This window comes from Mustela nivalis, assembly GCF_964662115.1.
Source record: "Mustela nivalis genome assembly, chromosome: 13".
Taxonomy (NCBI): domain Eukaryota; kingdom Metazoa; phylum Chordata; class Mammalia; order Carnivora; family Mustelidae; genus Mustela; species Mustela nivalis.
The window spans coordinates 73944053-73961502 of NC_139032.1; the positions used below are offsets into that span (position 1 = coordinate 73944053).

A 17450-nucleotide genomic window follows, 5' to 3' on the forward strand; every position below is an offset into this window, starting at 1 on the left:
TGCAGGTTGACCTCTAAGGAATGTGTCAGCCAGCTCCCTTGCCCTCTGGCTTCTTCGAGATTGGACCAATGGAGGAGATGGAGATCATTGTATTGATTCCCCCAGCTCTGTCCCTGCTAGGAGATCCTTTTCCTTTACTTAAGACAAGTTCCTGGCCTAGGTAGTCTTCTCCTCCAGTTACAGGCCCCACAGAGTCCAGGTAAACTGTCTTTCTCTTTGACCCTTCAGCCCAAGGGTGGAAATGGCTCTGCACCTTTGCTAGTCGTTGCTACTTGGCCAGGCCCTGTGGCTTTCCCTTGACCCTGCCCTCACCTCCATAAATAGTCAAGTGATTAACTTGCCTGCCTTTCTTGGCTTTCAAATGCCGGGACCTGCTGGGGTTGCAAAACGACACAGGAAATCAGCATTGATAAGGTAAACTGGGCGGTATTGGGAGTCCTGAAGCTTTTCTCTTGGTCCAAGCTCAGGTACTGTTCTGCCCTGTGACCTTGGGTAAATCCTTTTTACTCTTTGGATTGCAAATGCCTCATCTGTAAAAGAAGAGGCTGGGTAAAATGAAAGGACTTTGTGGGGTGGGGAAATTTGTTTCGTTTGTTTGTTTCTGTTTGCTCCAGTACTTCCGGAAGAGTTCTGGAAAAAAGCACATAATCATGTAGATAAAAAATTTGTCCTCCTTGTTTTAAAGAGTTGTAAAGGATGCCAAGTCCTGCATATTATAAATATTAGCATTTAAAAATAAAACTGGCACATCATTTTAAAAAATACATCCAGTGACATTCAAGCATCATAGGGATTTTCTACCCAACGTCATCCATTTAAAAAATAAACTTTTTTTTTTTTTGTGCTCGCTTCGGCAGCACATATACTAAAAAAAAAAAATAAACTTTTTTTTGTTATTTATTTATTTATTTGGCAGAGAGAGAGAGAGAACAGCAGGGGGAGCAGCAGAGGGAGAGGGAGAAGCCGACTCCCCGCTGAGCAGGGAGCCCAAAGCAGGACTCAATCCCAGGAGATTGGGATCAGGACTAAAGGCAGACGCTTCCCCAACTGAGCCACCCAGGTGCCCCAAGACAAACAAACTTTTAACAGCTAGAAATTTTGTGATGCTCCCTTTTCTCCTTTAAATCACTTGTTCTGTTCCACTTCCCTACAGAATTTTATGGGAATGTAATGTATTTTTCTGCTTCTAAGTCTCATATGGATCATCTTGGTATTGTATCTAAATCAGAAATATGTTTGGGGCCCGTGGGTGGCTCAGTGGGTTAGTGTCTGCCTTTGTCTCAGGTCATGATCCCAGGGTCCTGGAATGGAGCCCCACATCCAGCTCCCTGCTCAGTGGGGAGCCTGCTTCTCCCTCTGCCTCTACCTCTGCTCCCCCTGCTTGTGCTCTCTCTCTCTCTCTCTCTCAAATAAATAACTTAAAAAAAAAAAATCCTTAAAAATGTGTTTGTAGGGCGCCTGGGTGGCTCAGTGGGTTGGGCCGCTGCCTTCGGCCCAGGTCATGATCTCAGGGTCCTGGGATCGAGTCCCACGTCGGGCTCTCTGCTCAGCAGGGAGCCAGCTTCCCTCTCTCTCTCTCTGCCTGCCTCTCCATCTACTTGTGATCTCTGTCTGTCAAATAAATAAATAAAATCTTTAAAAAAAAAAAAAATGTGTTTGTAGGTAGAAATTTTAAAATGTTTCTGTTTCCGGGAGTCCTAAGTTACTATGGATTGATAAGTGTGTTTCTGAATTATTTTTAGGATGCCGCTGATCAAAATTTCTGTAATTGCTAAACACAGAAAGGAAATAGTAATAGAATTTTGTCTTTTAATGAGATGGATGGGAGGAGGATTGTGGAGTCTTGGTTAAGAGAACTTCTGTTCCCCTATTTTTGGAATCTTCCCTCCCAGCCCCCAACCCAGAGTGGTCCTCCCAGGGCAGTGCCCCACCAGAAAATTTGGATGGGTAAAGGGTGCCCTTTTGTTTTGTCTAATGGCAGAAGGGCAGCCGCGAAAGGGAAGATGGAGAAGGAGAACCAGGTTGGTATTTCCTCAGCACAGTTCTCAAGCAGGTCAGTGGTAGGAAACAGAACATAGGGCAGTTGAGAATCTAGACATGCGTTTTCATAAAACTCTGTGTCAACTACTTGGAAATTGTATCCCCAGTGCATGTCCCTCCTAATTTGAAGGTACAAGGCTGGATGGCATCTGAAGGGCACCCCGAATGGGGGCTTTCATGGGGTCATATCCACGAGCACTGGTTCTAGAGTCAGAATGTCTAAACCCCAATGTTCCGTGTGACTTGGGCAACTTAGGGAAGCATTGTGCCTACATTTCCTCTTCTGGAAAATGAGGTTGTGTATAGCTCCTTACGATTCACTCAAGTAATGTGTGAAAAACACGCCATGTACTGCAAACAACATATCCAAGAAGGGGTCCGAGGAGTGTGGAGGTTCCCACATCTCTGACAGTCTGGGAAGGGGGACCTGCTTGATGGGCGTCGGTTTCTCTCCCACTGGAAGGCCATTGTCTGGGTCCTGTTGTCTCCGTAAGGAAAAGCAGACTGTTCCAGGCCCTTTTGCTCTGTTCTTCTTGCTAAGTTTTAGCTTCCGCTGAGTCTTCTCAGATATTTCCAAAAAAACATCCGTTGCTCTTTGTCCCCAGGGCTTGACCTTTGCCACCTCAGGGAGGAGGCTATTTCTGGTGAACTCCTGCTATAGAAGAAAGGGACCCTGGAATTGGGTCTGGCTGTCTAGCAGTTCTCCTCCATCTCTCCGAGAAAGAATTATAACCGCGCTGTGTGTAGGGTGTGTGAGCCCAGAAAATGACAGCTCCTGCTTTCCAGGAATGGGAATAAAGTATATATTCATTTATACTCTCTTGAAAAAATCAGGGTGGCCTCCGGGCCAATTTTCACTCAGGCAAGCCAATATTTGAGCTTTCTGCCTGAGAAACAAAGTAAGACATGGATATGCTAAGAAGTGGCTAACTGAGTGGATTTTGCATAGGCCCACGCCGACGGGACTTTTGTACTAACATTATTGCTCGGACACCAGGCCTGCACAATGTGTACCCCGCTGGTGGCCACTTTGTCCCCAGAATGGGGGCCTCCCTGGCCAAGTTCTGAATTCTCGGTTTCATTTCCTATTGATACAGAGGAACGCTGCTGCTTTCCTTTCATCAAGAGACCATTTGTGCATGTTGGCCCTGGTTTGGTTCCCTTCTTTCCCAGCTCTCAGAGCATATAATTTGTGCAGTCTTGGGCATTTTTATCTAAATGGTTTTTCACTTTGAAATTTAATTTTATTCTGACATTTTTTTGAGAAAAAAGCAAATTGAGGCTAAGTGAAACACATTGGTTGCAATAATGACCCAGGTCTGTGCCTTTGGGGCGTCCAAGCCCCGTATGCGCTTGAACTCTGGACCCAGCTGCATGACTTGCTTTGGCCAATGGGATGCTCACAAGGGGCTTGGAACAGAAGCTAGAAAAGTGCTTGCACAGTTGAGTTTATCTGCTTTTCTCTTCTGGTGTTGCCAAATGAATGTTCCCCGGGCTAGCCTGCTGGCGGGTTAGAAATGTGTGGACCAGAGTCAGGTGGCCCAAGTTGTCCCAGCCACGGCCAACACAGATTGGCTATGAGCTAGCCACCCCCCAGCCATGTGAACGCACCCAACCAAGATCAGAAGAACCTTTCTATTGACCAGCATTGTGAGCTGAGTTCTTGTTTATTATTTGAAGCCATCGAGTTTCCGGCTATCTGTAACGGGGTACTGCGGTAATGGATCTCTGGTAGAATCTCTGGTAGAATAAACTAGAATAAACTTGCCCTCCAGGAACAGTAGCCACAGGAATGCTGAGCCCCCATGTGACACCCCCAAGGACTCGAAAAAAAGCGTGATAATTAGGGGAAGGAGGGAACCCTACCATGGAGTTTCAAATGCTTCCGCAAATCAGGGAGAGTCAGGAGAGCAAAGTAACTACAAGCATAGGCTCTTGGGGTCAGACTCCTGGGTCCAAAACCCAGATGCCCTTAGGAGCTCTGGATTCCTTGGCAAGTTTCTTTAACCTCTTTGTGCCTCGGTTTACTCATAAAACAGAGCGGATAATAGATAGTACCTACCTCACCAAGTTGTTGCAAGGACTGATGGTTTAAATGTGCTTAGAATAGCTCATTACAAGCCGTAGGAAAGTATTTGTTAAATAAATAAATAAAGTGTGACCTCATTTATACCCACAGGCTAGTGAGTCCTGAGGGACTTCTGGGGATTACATTTGTCTTTTGGTAGGAAGGATACATTTGGATCATGGAAGGCTGTTTCTCATTTCATATAGTCAAATAATGGCTTCTAAAGAACTGAATGCATACTCAACAGCTCTCAAAAAATCTGGAAAAAAATGGTTTCCTTTGAAAAATTCACTCTATTGTCCAAGTACCTTCAGCTCAGTTCAACTTTTTTTTTTTTTTTTTTAAGATTTTATTTATTTATTGAGAGGGAGAGAGAGAGAAAGCACAATCAGGGAGAGCAGGAGAGAGAGAAGCAGGCTCCCTGCTCAACAGGAAGCCCAGTGCGGGGCTCATTCCCAAGAACCCAAGACCATGACCTGAGCCAAAGGCAAAGGATTAACTGACTGAGCCACCCAGGCGCCCCCAGATCAGTTCATCTTACTAGGGTTTGGGGCAGTGCCTGATGTGAGATTTCAGGAAAGGAGGCAGGAATGATGTTATCCATTGTTTAAGAGGCCAGGAAGGATTTCCATTCCAAATTATTATTATTATTTTTTTAAAGATTTTATTTATTTGACAGAGATAGAGAGATCACAAGTAGGCAGAGAGGCAGGCAGAGAGAGAGAGGGGAGGAAGCAGGCTCCCTGCGGAGCAGAGAGCCCAACTCGGGGCTTGATCCCAGGACCCTGGGATCATGACCTGAGCCGAAGGCAGAGGTTTTTTTGTTTTGTTTTGTTGTTTTTTAAAAGATTTTATTTATTTATTTATTTGACAGACAGAGATCACAAGTAGGCAGAGAGGCAGGCCGAGAGAGAGGAGAAGGAAGCAGGCTCCCCGCTGAGCAGAGAGCCCGATGTGGGGCTCGATCCCAGGACCCCACATGACCCGAGCTGAAAGCAGAGGCCTTAACCTACTGAGCCACCCAGGTGCCCCCATTCCAAATTATTGTAATAAAAATTGGGGTGCACGGAGCATACACACATTACCTCACAACTTTTGTGGGTCTGGAGTCTGCTTTTGTGTCTCTCATGAGGCTGCCAGGAAGGGCTGGCATCTCTGTGAAGGCTCACCTGGGGAAGAATCCACTTCCAAGTTCACTCACAAGGTTGTTGGTAGGACCCGGTATTTTTTGGGTTATTGGACTGAGGGTCAGGTCACTAAGTGGCTGTTGACTGGAGGCTGTCCTCCATCCCTTGCCATGTGGATCTCCCTTCCTCGAAGCCCGCAATATGGAGAGCCTGCCAGCCACACAGAGGTTATAGTCTTCTGTCGCAAAATCGTCTCCATAAACCCATCCCCTTGGCAGTATTCTGTTGATTAGGAGCAAGTCTCACTCTCACTCAAGGGGAAGGGATGATGCAAGGGTATGAATACTAAGAGGTGGGTACCATCTTTGAGTCTAGTCTCTCTGTCATGCTGTCTACTGGAGAGGCTATACATGGCCTCTTGGTATGGCTTAGCTTCTTGACAACATGGCAGCCCAAGGACGTTGGACTACCGCCATGATGGCTCCCAGCTCCAAGGATGAGCGTTCTTGTGAATAAAATGGAAGCTACTTTGCCTTCCATGTTTCAGTAACTCAACATCATTTCCACGGCGATCTCGTAGAGGAAGCAGTCACAAGCCCAAATCCAAAGGGAAGCGAATCAGTCTAGCTCTTGAGGGGCAGAGGCAAGGTCATGTTGCAGCAGAACATGTGAGATGGGAGATACTGTTGTAGCCATCTTTGGATTCTGCTGTACCTGCTGTGCTATTATTTCAACCTTTTGGTAAAGTCTGAAACCCCTGTCCAGCTTGATGTGGGGGGCAGTGGAGAGTAAAGGGATGACACAATGAAAAGAAGTGTGGCTTGCTAAAAGGAACTGTATAATTTGTTATCCAAACGATGACACTATCAACAGTGCAAGGGAGTGCTATTAGTAATCATGCTGGGACAACAGGCATAAATCAGAGCTGGTCAGGGCAAAGGAGCCTTTTTGGAAGAAATATCCCTCTACGAGGTAGACTTTTCCTGGAGTCCCAGGTGGTGACCGGCGGTGACAAGCACAGTGGTTCTTCACAACAGTGGGGCTAAGAGCACTATAGAGGAGCCTGTGGTGATTGGGAAAAATGCAGTCAGGGAGGTGACCCAGGAGAAATGAAAAAAAATTTTTTTCAGTTACAAGGGACAGAGTCCTTACTCAAATTAACAAAACAGAACAAGAATGTTATTGACTCACATAACCAAAAATTCAAAGGACCACAGCTTCAGGTATGGCTGGATCTAGGGGTTTAACTGTGTCATCAGGGCTCTGTTTCTTCTCATCCCTGGGCTTTGCTTTTCTCTTTGTTAGCAAGTTAGGCAAGCTTTTTCCACGTGGTAGTCCCTGGCTCCTCTAGACTTCAACTATATCTCAGTAATCTCAGTGGAAAAGGAAACTTTGCATTTATATTCTTGAAACTGAATCTCCGTGAGCTTGGTCTGCCCTGTGACCATTCGTGAGTCATATTGGGGGCAAGGGGATGGCATACATTGATTGGATAGGCCTGAGGCATTTGTTGATGGTACTCAGGGGTGAATAGAGCAGTTCCACCCAGATTACATAGACTAAGCAGAGCAGATGTCTTGTTCTCCAAGGAACACTGAGATCCCATCACTAGAATGAGGGGCAATGGAGAACAGATGCTGTCCATATCTTTCTTTCCCAATAAACTAGAGGAGGGTAACCTTTTTTTTTTTTTTTTAAGATTTTATTTATTTATTTGACAGAGCGATCACAAGTAGGCAGAGAGGCAGGCAGAGAGAGAGGGGAAGAAGGCTCCCCACCGATCAGAGAGCCCAATGTGGGGCTTGATACCAGGACCCTGAGATCATGACCTGAGCTGAAGGCAGAGGCTTAACCCACTGAACCACCCAGGTGCCCTGGGGGGGGGGTAAATTTCAAGAGGGAAGAGAAGTCAGCCTTTTGATGCTAGACCTTCCAATTCTGGCATTTGCCTCTCATGCAGGCTCTGTGAAGTTGGTGAACTCAGTCGTCTCCTCACCCTTTGACAATGTGGGAAGCATAGCAGTTGACAAGGGCGGAGGGGAGATGTACCAGTTATCTGTTGCCACAGTACTACTGTGTAACAAACTGCCCTGAAACTCAGTGTTATAAAACCGTGTGCATCTATTTCACTCATGAGTCTGCAGGTTGGGGTTTTCCTCTGGATGATTCTGCTGATTTCCTCTGCACTCTCTCACACTCTGGATGGGAGGTGGGGGTACAGGGAGTGGCTCACTGCTGGTTCAGGACTCACACACCAGGTGGTCAGCTGGGGTGACCATCCTCTCCTATTCTTGCAGAGGGCTAGCCTGAGCTACCTTCTCATGGTTGAAGGCAGACACACATACTCAGGCACACAAACACTTTTAAGGCCTCTGCTTACATGAAATTTGTTAACATCCTGTTGGGCAGAGCAGATCCAACAGTCAACATCCAGACTCAAGGGGTGAGGAAAGAGACTTCACCTTTTAGGTGAGAAGAACTGCAGAGTCACATGACAAAGGGTAAATGCAGAGAGATGTGCAGAGGTGAGGCTTTCAAAGTAAGCAGTCTAAGATGGAACGAAACGGGAATCAGCATCTCATGATCCTCCAAGGTTACTAAAGATAGATGTATGAATTTTGTTTTTCAGTAGACTTGGGATAAATGTCAGAAAGGATTAATCATTGTTCTTCCTTTATTATTTTACTATTTTTTTATTTTTTAGAGAGAGAGAATGTGAGTGGAGTGGGGGGAAGGGCAGAGAGAGAGAGAGAGAATCTTAAGTAGGCTCCACACCCAGCACAGAGCCCAAGGTTGGTCCTCTGACCCTGAGATCACGACCTGAGCTGAAATCACAAGTCAGATACTTACTTAACTGACTGAGCCACCCAGGCGCCCCTGTTCTACCTTTATTAAAGCAGTTTTACAAAATGTTTTTTCTTCAGCTGCTTGAGAAAATATTAAGGCAGTTCCTCAAAAAAATTAACATAGAATTGCCATATAATGATTCCACTTCTGAGTAGCTATCCAGAAGACATGAAAGCAAGGACTTGAACAGATCTGGGGACACCCAGGTTCATGGCAGCATTATTCACAATCACCAAAAGGTAGAAGCTACCCAGATGTCCACCGAAAGGCAAAAATGGGTAAGTTAAAGTGGTACATCCATACAGGGGAATATTATTGAACTGGAAAAAGGAATATCATTCTGGGGTGCCTGGGTGGCTCAGTTGGTTAAATATCTGCCTTCAGCTCAGATCACGATCCTAGGATCCTGGGGTTGAGCCTCCCTTCTGGCTTCTTGCTCAGTGGGGAGTCTGCTTTTTCCTCTCCCTCTGCTGGTCCCCCTGTTCCTACTTTCTCTCTCTCTCTCTCTCTCTTGTGTCCTAATAAATAAATATAATCTTTAAAGAAAAAAATGGAATGCAATTCTGACACATGCTGTATCATGAATGAAGATCACACCAAGTGAAGTGAGCGAGACACAAAAGGACAAACATTATATGCCACTGACATGAAGTAACTCACGTTGTCCAGTTCACAGAGAAAGTAGAATGGAGGTTATGGCGCCCGGGGGGTGGGGCTGGGAGAGAGGGGAAAGGGAGTTAGCATTCTGGAGATGAGCAGTGGTGCTGGTCGCTCAGCCGTGTGAAGGCACTTAACGTCCCTGAGCTGTACCCTGGCACCTGGTTCAAATGGTAAATTTCATGGGATATACATTTACTACAATAAGAAAAAGAAGTTCCTTCTCTTGATGTTGATATTCAGCGTTGGGTTGAGCCGGCGATAATGCAGTTAATATTTTCTCTGCCTAGCCTAACAAGTAATGGGCTGGGCAGGCCATTCAGAAACCATCAGCTTGTTGCCTCTCCCCCACGAACCTCATAGTCAAGTTAGGGAAGTGGGATGTTGCCAGGAGGATAGCATGGCCCAGAGAGTTTAATTATTTTACTCCCGATCACACAAGGCAAGTGGGGTCACACCAAGCGATGGGCCAGTGACTGCTAAAAATTTGGGAGTTGGGGGGTCAGTTAAAAATACAGATATCCGGGACACCTGGGTGGCTCAGTTGGTTAAGCAGCTGCCTTTGGCTCAGGTCATGATCCCAGCGTCCTGGGATCGAGTCCCACATCGGGATCCTTGCTCCGCAGGGAGCCTGCTTCTCCCTCTGACTCTGCCTTCCACTCTGACTGCCTGTGCTCGCTCTCGCTCGCTCTCTCTCGCTCTCTCTCTGACAAATAAATAAATAAAATCTTTAAAAAAAAAAAAAAAAAAAAAAAAAAACAGATATCCGGGGGGCACCTGGGTGGCTCAGTGGGTTAAGTAAGCCTCTGCCTTTGGCTCGGGTTATGATCTCAGGGTCCTGGGATCGAGCCCCACATTGTGCTCTCTGCTCAGCAGGCAGCCTGCTTCCCCCTCTCTCTGCCTGTCTCTCTGCCTACTTGTGATCTCTCTCTCTCTCTGTCAAAAAAATAAATAAAATCTTAAAAAAAAAATACAGATATCTCGGTCCCACCCCAGACATATTGATTCAGAATCTTGGGGTTGCTGTGGTTAGAGCCTGGGACCTGTCTTGTTCCCAAGCCCTGCTGGTGATTGAGATGCCCAGTCAGGGTTGAGAATCCCACTAAACCACACATGGTAAAATTAATTTTAGAAAGAAAAAAAACACAAACCTGTTTGAAGAATTAAATGTTTTTGATAACACTGAAAATCACAAAAATTGGAAACATTTTTACTTAGCAGAAATAAGCAACGGTGGGAAGGCACTGACAAAGATTGATTCTGCACACAGTAAATGTTATTGACTAAAAATTGATGGGACACCCTAAATCTGCTTGACAAAATTTAGATCACAAAATTTGCCTGCGACAATTGGATGTGGTAAGAATAGTGGTCACAAAAGAAAACTCATGTTGTTAGAAAAAAATAATCAGCAGGTTTTGATGTGGACCAAGCAGTGATCAATGAGTGAAATTTTGTTGTCAAACATACAATGAAAAAAGAGTTCATTCTGATGAAAGTAATTTCAGGGTAGGCTTCTGGCTTTTTCACATATTTCAGATATATGACTTTTCTTAATTTTTTATTTTGAAATAGCTTCAAAGTTCTATGGAACAGTTGCAAGGATAGGACAAAGAACTCCTGCATTGTCTTTACCCAAGTTCGTTAATTATTAATACGCAGTCATATATTAATGCTTTATCTCATAGACTGATATATAGCATATACGGGCATACACAGATAGATGGATAGATGGGTAGACATAAAATTTGTTTTCTTGAACCATTTGAGAGGAGCAGACATCACATCTTTTTTAAAAAATATATATTTTATTTATTTATTTGAGGCAGAGAGAGAGCGAAGAAAAAACATAAGAAGGGGGGAGGGGCAGAGGGAGAGGGAGAGGGAGAGGGAGAAGCCGACTTCAACTTCCCACTGAGCAGGGAACGTGATGCAGAGTTCAGTCTCAGGACCCTGAGATCCTGACCCGAGCTGAAGGCAGATGCCTAACTGAAAGAAGTGTGTACTTTCTCAGGGCAAGAACATTTTCTTGCGTTAAATAAATAAATGTATAAGAAGTATTATACAACCATAGGCCATTTATTAATTCAGAAATTTGACACAAATACTATTATCTACTAGCCTACCATTTTCAGGTTTTACCAGTTGTCCCCACAGTGTCCTTTAGAACAGTTTTTGTTTCACTCTGCTCAAGGGTCCAATGCCAGATCACTCTTTGCCTTTCGTTGTCATATTTCTTTAGTCTCCCTTAATTTGAAACAGTTCCTCAGCCTTTCTGTGTCTGTCATAACATTGACATTATTGAGAAATACAGGCCAGTTGTTTTGTAGAATGCCCCTCAATCTGCGTTTATCTGATGTTTCCTCCTGATTAGATTTGGGTTATGCATTTTTGGCAGGAATTCGATGTAAGCACTGTTGGTTCTTCTTGGTGCCTCGCATCAGGAGGCACATCAGGTCCGTGTGTCCGTTTACTGGCGAAAGTACATTCCGTTGACCTTCTGTGCCTCACTGTCCTCATCTGTTAATGGAGAGATCCAAGGAGCATAGTTGAACGGTGTCATGGCTGAGCTGTCATTTCAAACAGGTCCCACCCTCGGGACAGTTGTGCAGATAAAAGCCATGGAGAGCTTATCGTCATTAGTCATCATCACCAACATCTAGAATACCTACTGTGTGCTGGCGTTCATTGTTTAATCTTCCTAGAAAACATGGGTGTATCTGTTGTTATTCCCATTTAGCAGTTAGAGAAACTGAGGCTCAGAGATGGGAAGGTAAGATGCTAAGGCTCATGTGGCTGGAGAGGAGCCGAGCTGGGATTTGAGCCTGGTGCGCTCTGAATCCAGAGCCTGACCCCACATCATACCACAGTGTCAGCTAATCCCTGCTCAGCAGAAAGGACAGATGAAAGCCTCCTTGGGGTCCTCCAACTGGCATTAGGAGAAGAGATGAGCCAGCTTCTACCAGCTTGGCCTGGGTCTTTCTCCACTTCTGAAATCCAGCAAACTAAAATCAGGATTGATGCCATCTCCAGGGCCTTACCTCCTGGACTTGGGGGAGGTGCCTCCAAAGATGACCTTGTTCCTTTCGTGGCTGGATCACCCTGCCCACATGAGGGTAACTCCACTGTCCCGCCTACCCAGTGCCTGCATTTCCTTATATATGTTAAAATGAAAATGGGCCAGGACTAGAACAATAACTACCATGTGTTTAGGGCATAACATAAGTTAATCCTTTAATACGTTCTATGTGAGGTGCCTTATTGTGCCGTATTGTGCCCATTTTACAGATGAAGAAACTGAGGCTTTTATGGTGGCTTAGATTACAATCTGGTGACTATAGGGTGGGGATTCCTATACAGGAGTAACTGCAGAGACAGGGCGAGATCTTCCCTTGGATGCTAGACTATCTTTAGGTTTCATGGGATGGCAGGCTCCATGGAACAGGCTTATGAAACACTGTGGACACTGTAGATGCATATGAGCTTTTGGTCTTGAATCCAGAGTTGGACCACTCACATTTGGCCCTGATTCTGACTTTTGGTCTGGGCTATCAGCTTGATCTTTCTCTTTTGATTCCCTGGTCTTCTGTGCTGGGTCCTCCTTTCTGGTTTTTCATCCTGGACTTACCACCCTGAGCTACTGCCAAGGGCTCAGACACCTTCCTCTCCAGAGACTTCTTCATGATTTGCAAGGATCTCTCTTGAGGAAGTAAATTGCTACCACATCTTCCCAAGCTAAGGGAGGGGAGGGAGAGGCATGAGAGGAAGGAAAAGCGGAAAATTCTAGGGCCAAAGCCAGATGATTTACAGAATCTGTTGATTTTGATTCCATTCATCAGAAAGTTCCACAGAGGGCAGTGGGGGTACAAGAGGGGGAGCACGAATCAGACCTGGGTGCCACTGGCTGATTTGGCCAAGGACTTGAGCCTCAAAATCCTCATTTTTTTAAAAATGGGGGTGATTGTGCCTTCTCTGCCCACTCCAGAGAAGTAGTGGGTCAAGTAAGAAAATGCTGCCATCTTGTTTGATAAATTGCTAAGAGATTTTATAAGATTGGATTGTGTGGTTTTCTTCCATCGAGTAGAGACTCGGGGAGCCCAAGTCTCCCTGGCTGGGCTGTTACAAAAGAGTACTTCCTTCATTGCTTGGGCTTAAAAAAAGAAGCTCAGCTTGGGGAAGGGGACACCATTTTGTGAATTCTCTGCCTTCCTTCTGTTTCACACTCTTGAGAACCTACTGTTTCACCCTAAAATGATCTTTTCCACCAAACTGTACCCACAAAATTTTAGCCAAACCTCAGGTTCTGTTTGGGACCCAAGAGTGACTTCTGGGGACAATTTCTGTCTCTATTTTTCCTCAGCAGCCTGTGACAAAAGCTTGACACCTGTCAAACATCTCACTATCCTCAACCCCTGGTTATCTCAAATGTCTCCAGACTCCAGCAGGAGGAAGCATACCTTTTGAGTGTGTCCGCGTGTCAGGCCCTGAGCTGGGCACCATTACACTTCTGATCTCAGCAAATCCTCATAATCTTCTAAGAGGCTCAGTGTTCGAGGGATCTACCCACCCACCACACCCCTTCCCTCAGGGATGGTCTTGGAAGTTTATGGGGATTATGTGATCCTGCTCCCTTCCGTCATGGGTGATTGGCTCCTGGTGGCGTCTAGCCAAGTCAGGCCAATCGCATCCTCTGCCCTGAGACTGAAGCACAGAGATACTTGGTCAGCACCTGTTGGCACCTAGAGGACTATGGAGCAGCCATTTTGACTGTGTGCTCAGAGACGCAGAGAGTATGCATCTGGAGACAGGCAGGGAAGAAGGGAGGGTGGGAGGGAGAAAGAGAGAAAATGACGTAGGGTTGTGATGTCAAGAAACCTGTGGCCCTGAGGGGTGCCTCGGTGGCTCAGTGGGTTAAGCATCTGTCTTCCGCTCAGATCATGATCCCAGAGTCCAAGGATTGAGCCCCACGTCATCAGGCTCCCTGCTCAGTTGGGAGACTCAGTGCAGAGACTTCTTCCTCTCTCCCTACAGAAAGATACATTTAGGGAATAATATAAAAAAAGAAAAAAAAAGAGAGAGAGGGAAAGAAAGCTGTGGCCTAGAGGGAGGGAGAAGGCAAGCCCCATTCCTGATAACTTTCTAGTTTCTGGCTCCAAATCCTCTTGAAGCTTCATTTCATTTCCTGCCCGTGGGTACGGTGATCTACCTCCTAACGTCACAAAACACCCGCACCCCCCTTTTTAAGTTTAGCATGATTTTGTTTCTACTGGTTACAACTAAAAGAGTGTTGATCAGACTGGTAAGTTTGGGGACCGCCATTTTGTAAAGATGGAAACGAAGGTTTAGAGGTTAAGCCGGGAGCCCGGGACCACGGAGTGAGTCACTCAGTGGTAGGTGAGAAACACGTTTCTGGGATTCCAGTGGAGGATGTGTATGGGGTGCGTTCTTCTCAAAGCTTTACTTCTCTTCTCTCATTGCATCCTCAGCGGGCCCCTGTGAGGCAGGTACTACTGAGGGCCATTTGAAGGACGGGGCACTGAAGGCAAGGGGAGGCTGCGTTGTCTCTTCAGATCAGGTGGTATGGGAAGGCCAGAGCCAGGCTCAGAAATCAGGCCGTTGACTCCACAGCCTGGGCTCTTAATAATGATGGTATGTAGGTGTTAGTGTGGCATGTTGATTCAGAAGGCAGTAGACTGGACTTGGACAGGGGCAGAAGTTTTCAGAAACTGATGAACACATGGTTGTAGTTGAATGATGGACCCTTAGCGGTTGGGTAAGCCTTTGGAGTCCCACTGGACTAAGCGGCCACCTCAGGTAGGTGTCTGTTTTTCAGTAAGTGTGACCCACAGCCATTCCATTCCTTCTCTGATATTACAGCGCCTGTTCCATCACTGAACGGGTTGGGTTTTGCCCACTGGGATCTCACTACATGCTCCTCTCCCTGTCCGTCCATCTTCCCAGACCCCTGATTGTAGTGAATCTACCCTTTGTTTACCTCCAGAGTAGGGATAGATCACAGCTCTGGGTGGCTGGGTGGCTTCCGCTATTGGCTGGGAAATAAGGGCGTTCATTTAGAAACTGGATTTTGTCCGGAAGGTAATAGGCTCAGTCTTTGTGTTCTTTGCATACCCTTCATGGTGCAGCAGGGACAGAGTGAAAAAGGGACAGACCCTCCAGACCTGGGACCCTTGCTGAGACATGCCTTTCTAGTTGGTGTTGAATGCACCGTGGGCTCTCGGTTGGAGTGTGCTAATGGGAGAGGAAGCCCAGTACCTGTGGCCTGTGGGTAATAGGGTTGCAGAAGCGACTTGCAGTGATTCCAGAAAGAGAAGGTTGAGAAAGACCCATGATGATTTTCCAGGCACCTCTCCCTGGAAATTGTTCTAGGTTGCCGATCATTCTAGGTTAGGGTCACTGACCCTTTTGAGAAACTGGTGAAAGGCAGAGCTTTTCTCTCCCTAAATGCACCTATAGACATGAATTTTCTTAAGACATAAAATTGCTTAGTTATGGATCCCCAAACCTATCCAAGGATTTAAGGATCCTTGATCTTGAGAGAGGCTGCCCTCTGATTCTCCTCACCCTTCCGGCTGGATGGTGTTTCTCATGGAGTCTTTGCTGACAACCCCCCCCCCCCCCCGCATCTCCCCCTCCCCTGGTTTGAGCCCTTCCTCTTTCTTCTGGACCTGTGATTTGGCTGTTGGCACCGTTTTGCAATGGTTTAAACGGTGTGGACCTTAGACCAACAGCATCAGCATCACCTGGGAACTTGTCAGAAATGCAAACTCTCAGTTCCTACTCCTGACTGTATCAGAAACTCTGGGCCTGGGCCCGGTAAATTTGTGTGTTTGAACAGGCCCTCCCCGAGAGCTCCTGAAGTTTGAAGGGGGCGGCTGCAAGCAATCCTTTTCTTTCTGGTGTGTCTGCCTTACTAGACACAACATGCCTGGCACACCGTACGAGCTCAGTGAATACTTACCCGGTCGTGTTTTCCACATGGATAGGGCACGGGTTCTTTCTTTTTTACTTTGGTATCTTACAGTTTTGAGCCCCTAGGGACCCAGACTCAGTGTCATTCCGGTCCAGTTTCTTTCAACTTTGGTGCCTGAAGATAGGCTTAGCTCTACTGGGGAGAGAAGAGGTCTTAGCCCGGAGGCAGGTGCACAGAAACCTTCACACAGGGATGGAGCCAGAAAGACATCAAACCTGGAACATCTCTCTGGGTAACAAGGCCTCAGCCACGTGGCGGATGAGGGGCGGACAGGCAGGGGGTTGCCTGGCCATCATATATGTGGGGGGCTCGTGGGAGCCCAATTCTGCCAGACTCCACAGGCTGACCTGCTCCCCTTAGTGCCTGCCTGACAGCAGTCTTGGCGGAGGCTGCCAGATCTCTGCCAGGGACGCACTTGCCAGGCTGCCCGGGAGGGGGAAATGGCCACTTTTTATTTCTAATGACTCCAGCCTTTTACGGAGGAGGGAATCGTTGGAAGGCTCCTCTTAACTTTATTTGTGTTTGGTCTGGGGAAGAGTTGCGTCTCTTGATTCTCTCTGCCTTTTTTTATACGTTTCCAGTCCCATATTTTCCTTCTCCAGGAAGAGAGATTATTTTCCCATATTGTTCCTTAGTTTCCTGACATTTAAAAAATAATAATTTTTCTGAGGGGTGCAGTGAAAAAATTTCTGGGGGAAAAAAAAAAAAAAACCTCTTCCTATCTTCTATCAATTCAACTCTTTGAACATTAGAAAAAAATAAAAAAAATTTTTTTAAAGTGGGAGCAGAGGAAAGATACCTGTCTATTCTTAATTTCTAGTGGGTTTATTTTTTTTAAAGTACCCTTACATTTTTCTCTTAGGAGGGGTAAAGAAGGATTTCTCTCATCTCATATATGGGCAGTTCTTCACATTTTTATTCTAAAAAAAATCAGTCATCTATAGGAGATATAGGATGGGTCCAGTAATCCTTCTTGTGTTGTTACTGGCTAGCAAGATCCATCACACTTTTAATTAAAAAAAAAAATTATATATATTAGATTTTGGGGGGAGGTGAGGACAGGGAAAAAAAATCCTGGTTAGACCTTCCTAAGTCATAGGGAGGGAATTCCTTCAATTAAAAAAAAAAAAATCTGATACTTAGAGTTGGGTAGAAATATTCTTGTTCACAATTTATTTCACATAGAGTTTCTCAAATTTTTCTTCTATTTAATATCAAATTAATTGGGGGATATGGGAGGGGGACTAGCTCCCCTTAACCTTTAACCCCTAGTGTCTCACCCAGGGCCAGTTTTTTAAACTTTTGTTTTTAATATAGATCTGTTCTTTATGTTGACAAAGGTAGACAGAAATACTCTCTTCATCCCGCATTTCACATAAAAGCAGCTCCTCAAATATTTATTTTTTAAATCCATCTGACTGGGGGGGTTAAAAAGAGTCCCCTTAAGCCCTCTTGTCTGACCCAGGGCTGGTTCTTCGTTCTTCAAACTTTTATTTTTAAATGACATTAGAGGTTTTTTTTTTTTTTTTTTTTTTTTGGAGGAGGGGGCAGGCAGGGGCAAGAGGAACATCCCCACTGAGCCTCGCAATTCCTCCATAAGGCCAGCTCTTCAAACTTTATTTAAAAAACCAATCTGATTTTTGGGGGGGTGGGTGGGGGGAGCAGAAGAGTTCCCATTAACCCCTTGTGTTCCGCCAAGAGGCGGCTCCCCAAACTTTTT

General features: G+C 45.7%; 1 protein-coding gene across 4 annotated transcripts in view; it reads left to right on the plus strand.

Annotated features, from left to right (window-relative positions):
- The window catches only part of ZNF618 (zinc finger protein 618), a 209949-nt gene that overhangs the window by 7794 nt on the left and 184705 nt on the right, over nt 1-17450 (plus strand). The gene's annotated exons all lie outside the window — the stretch shown is intronic.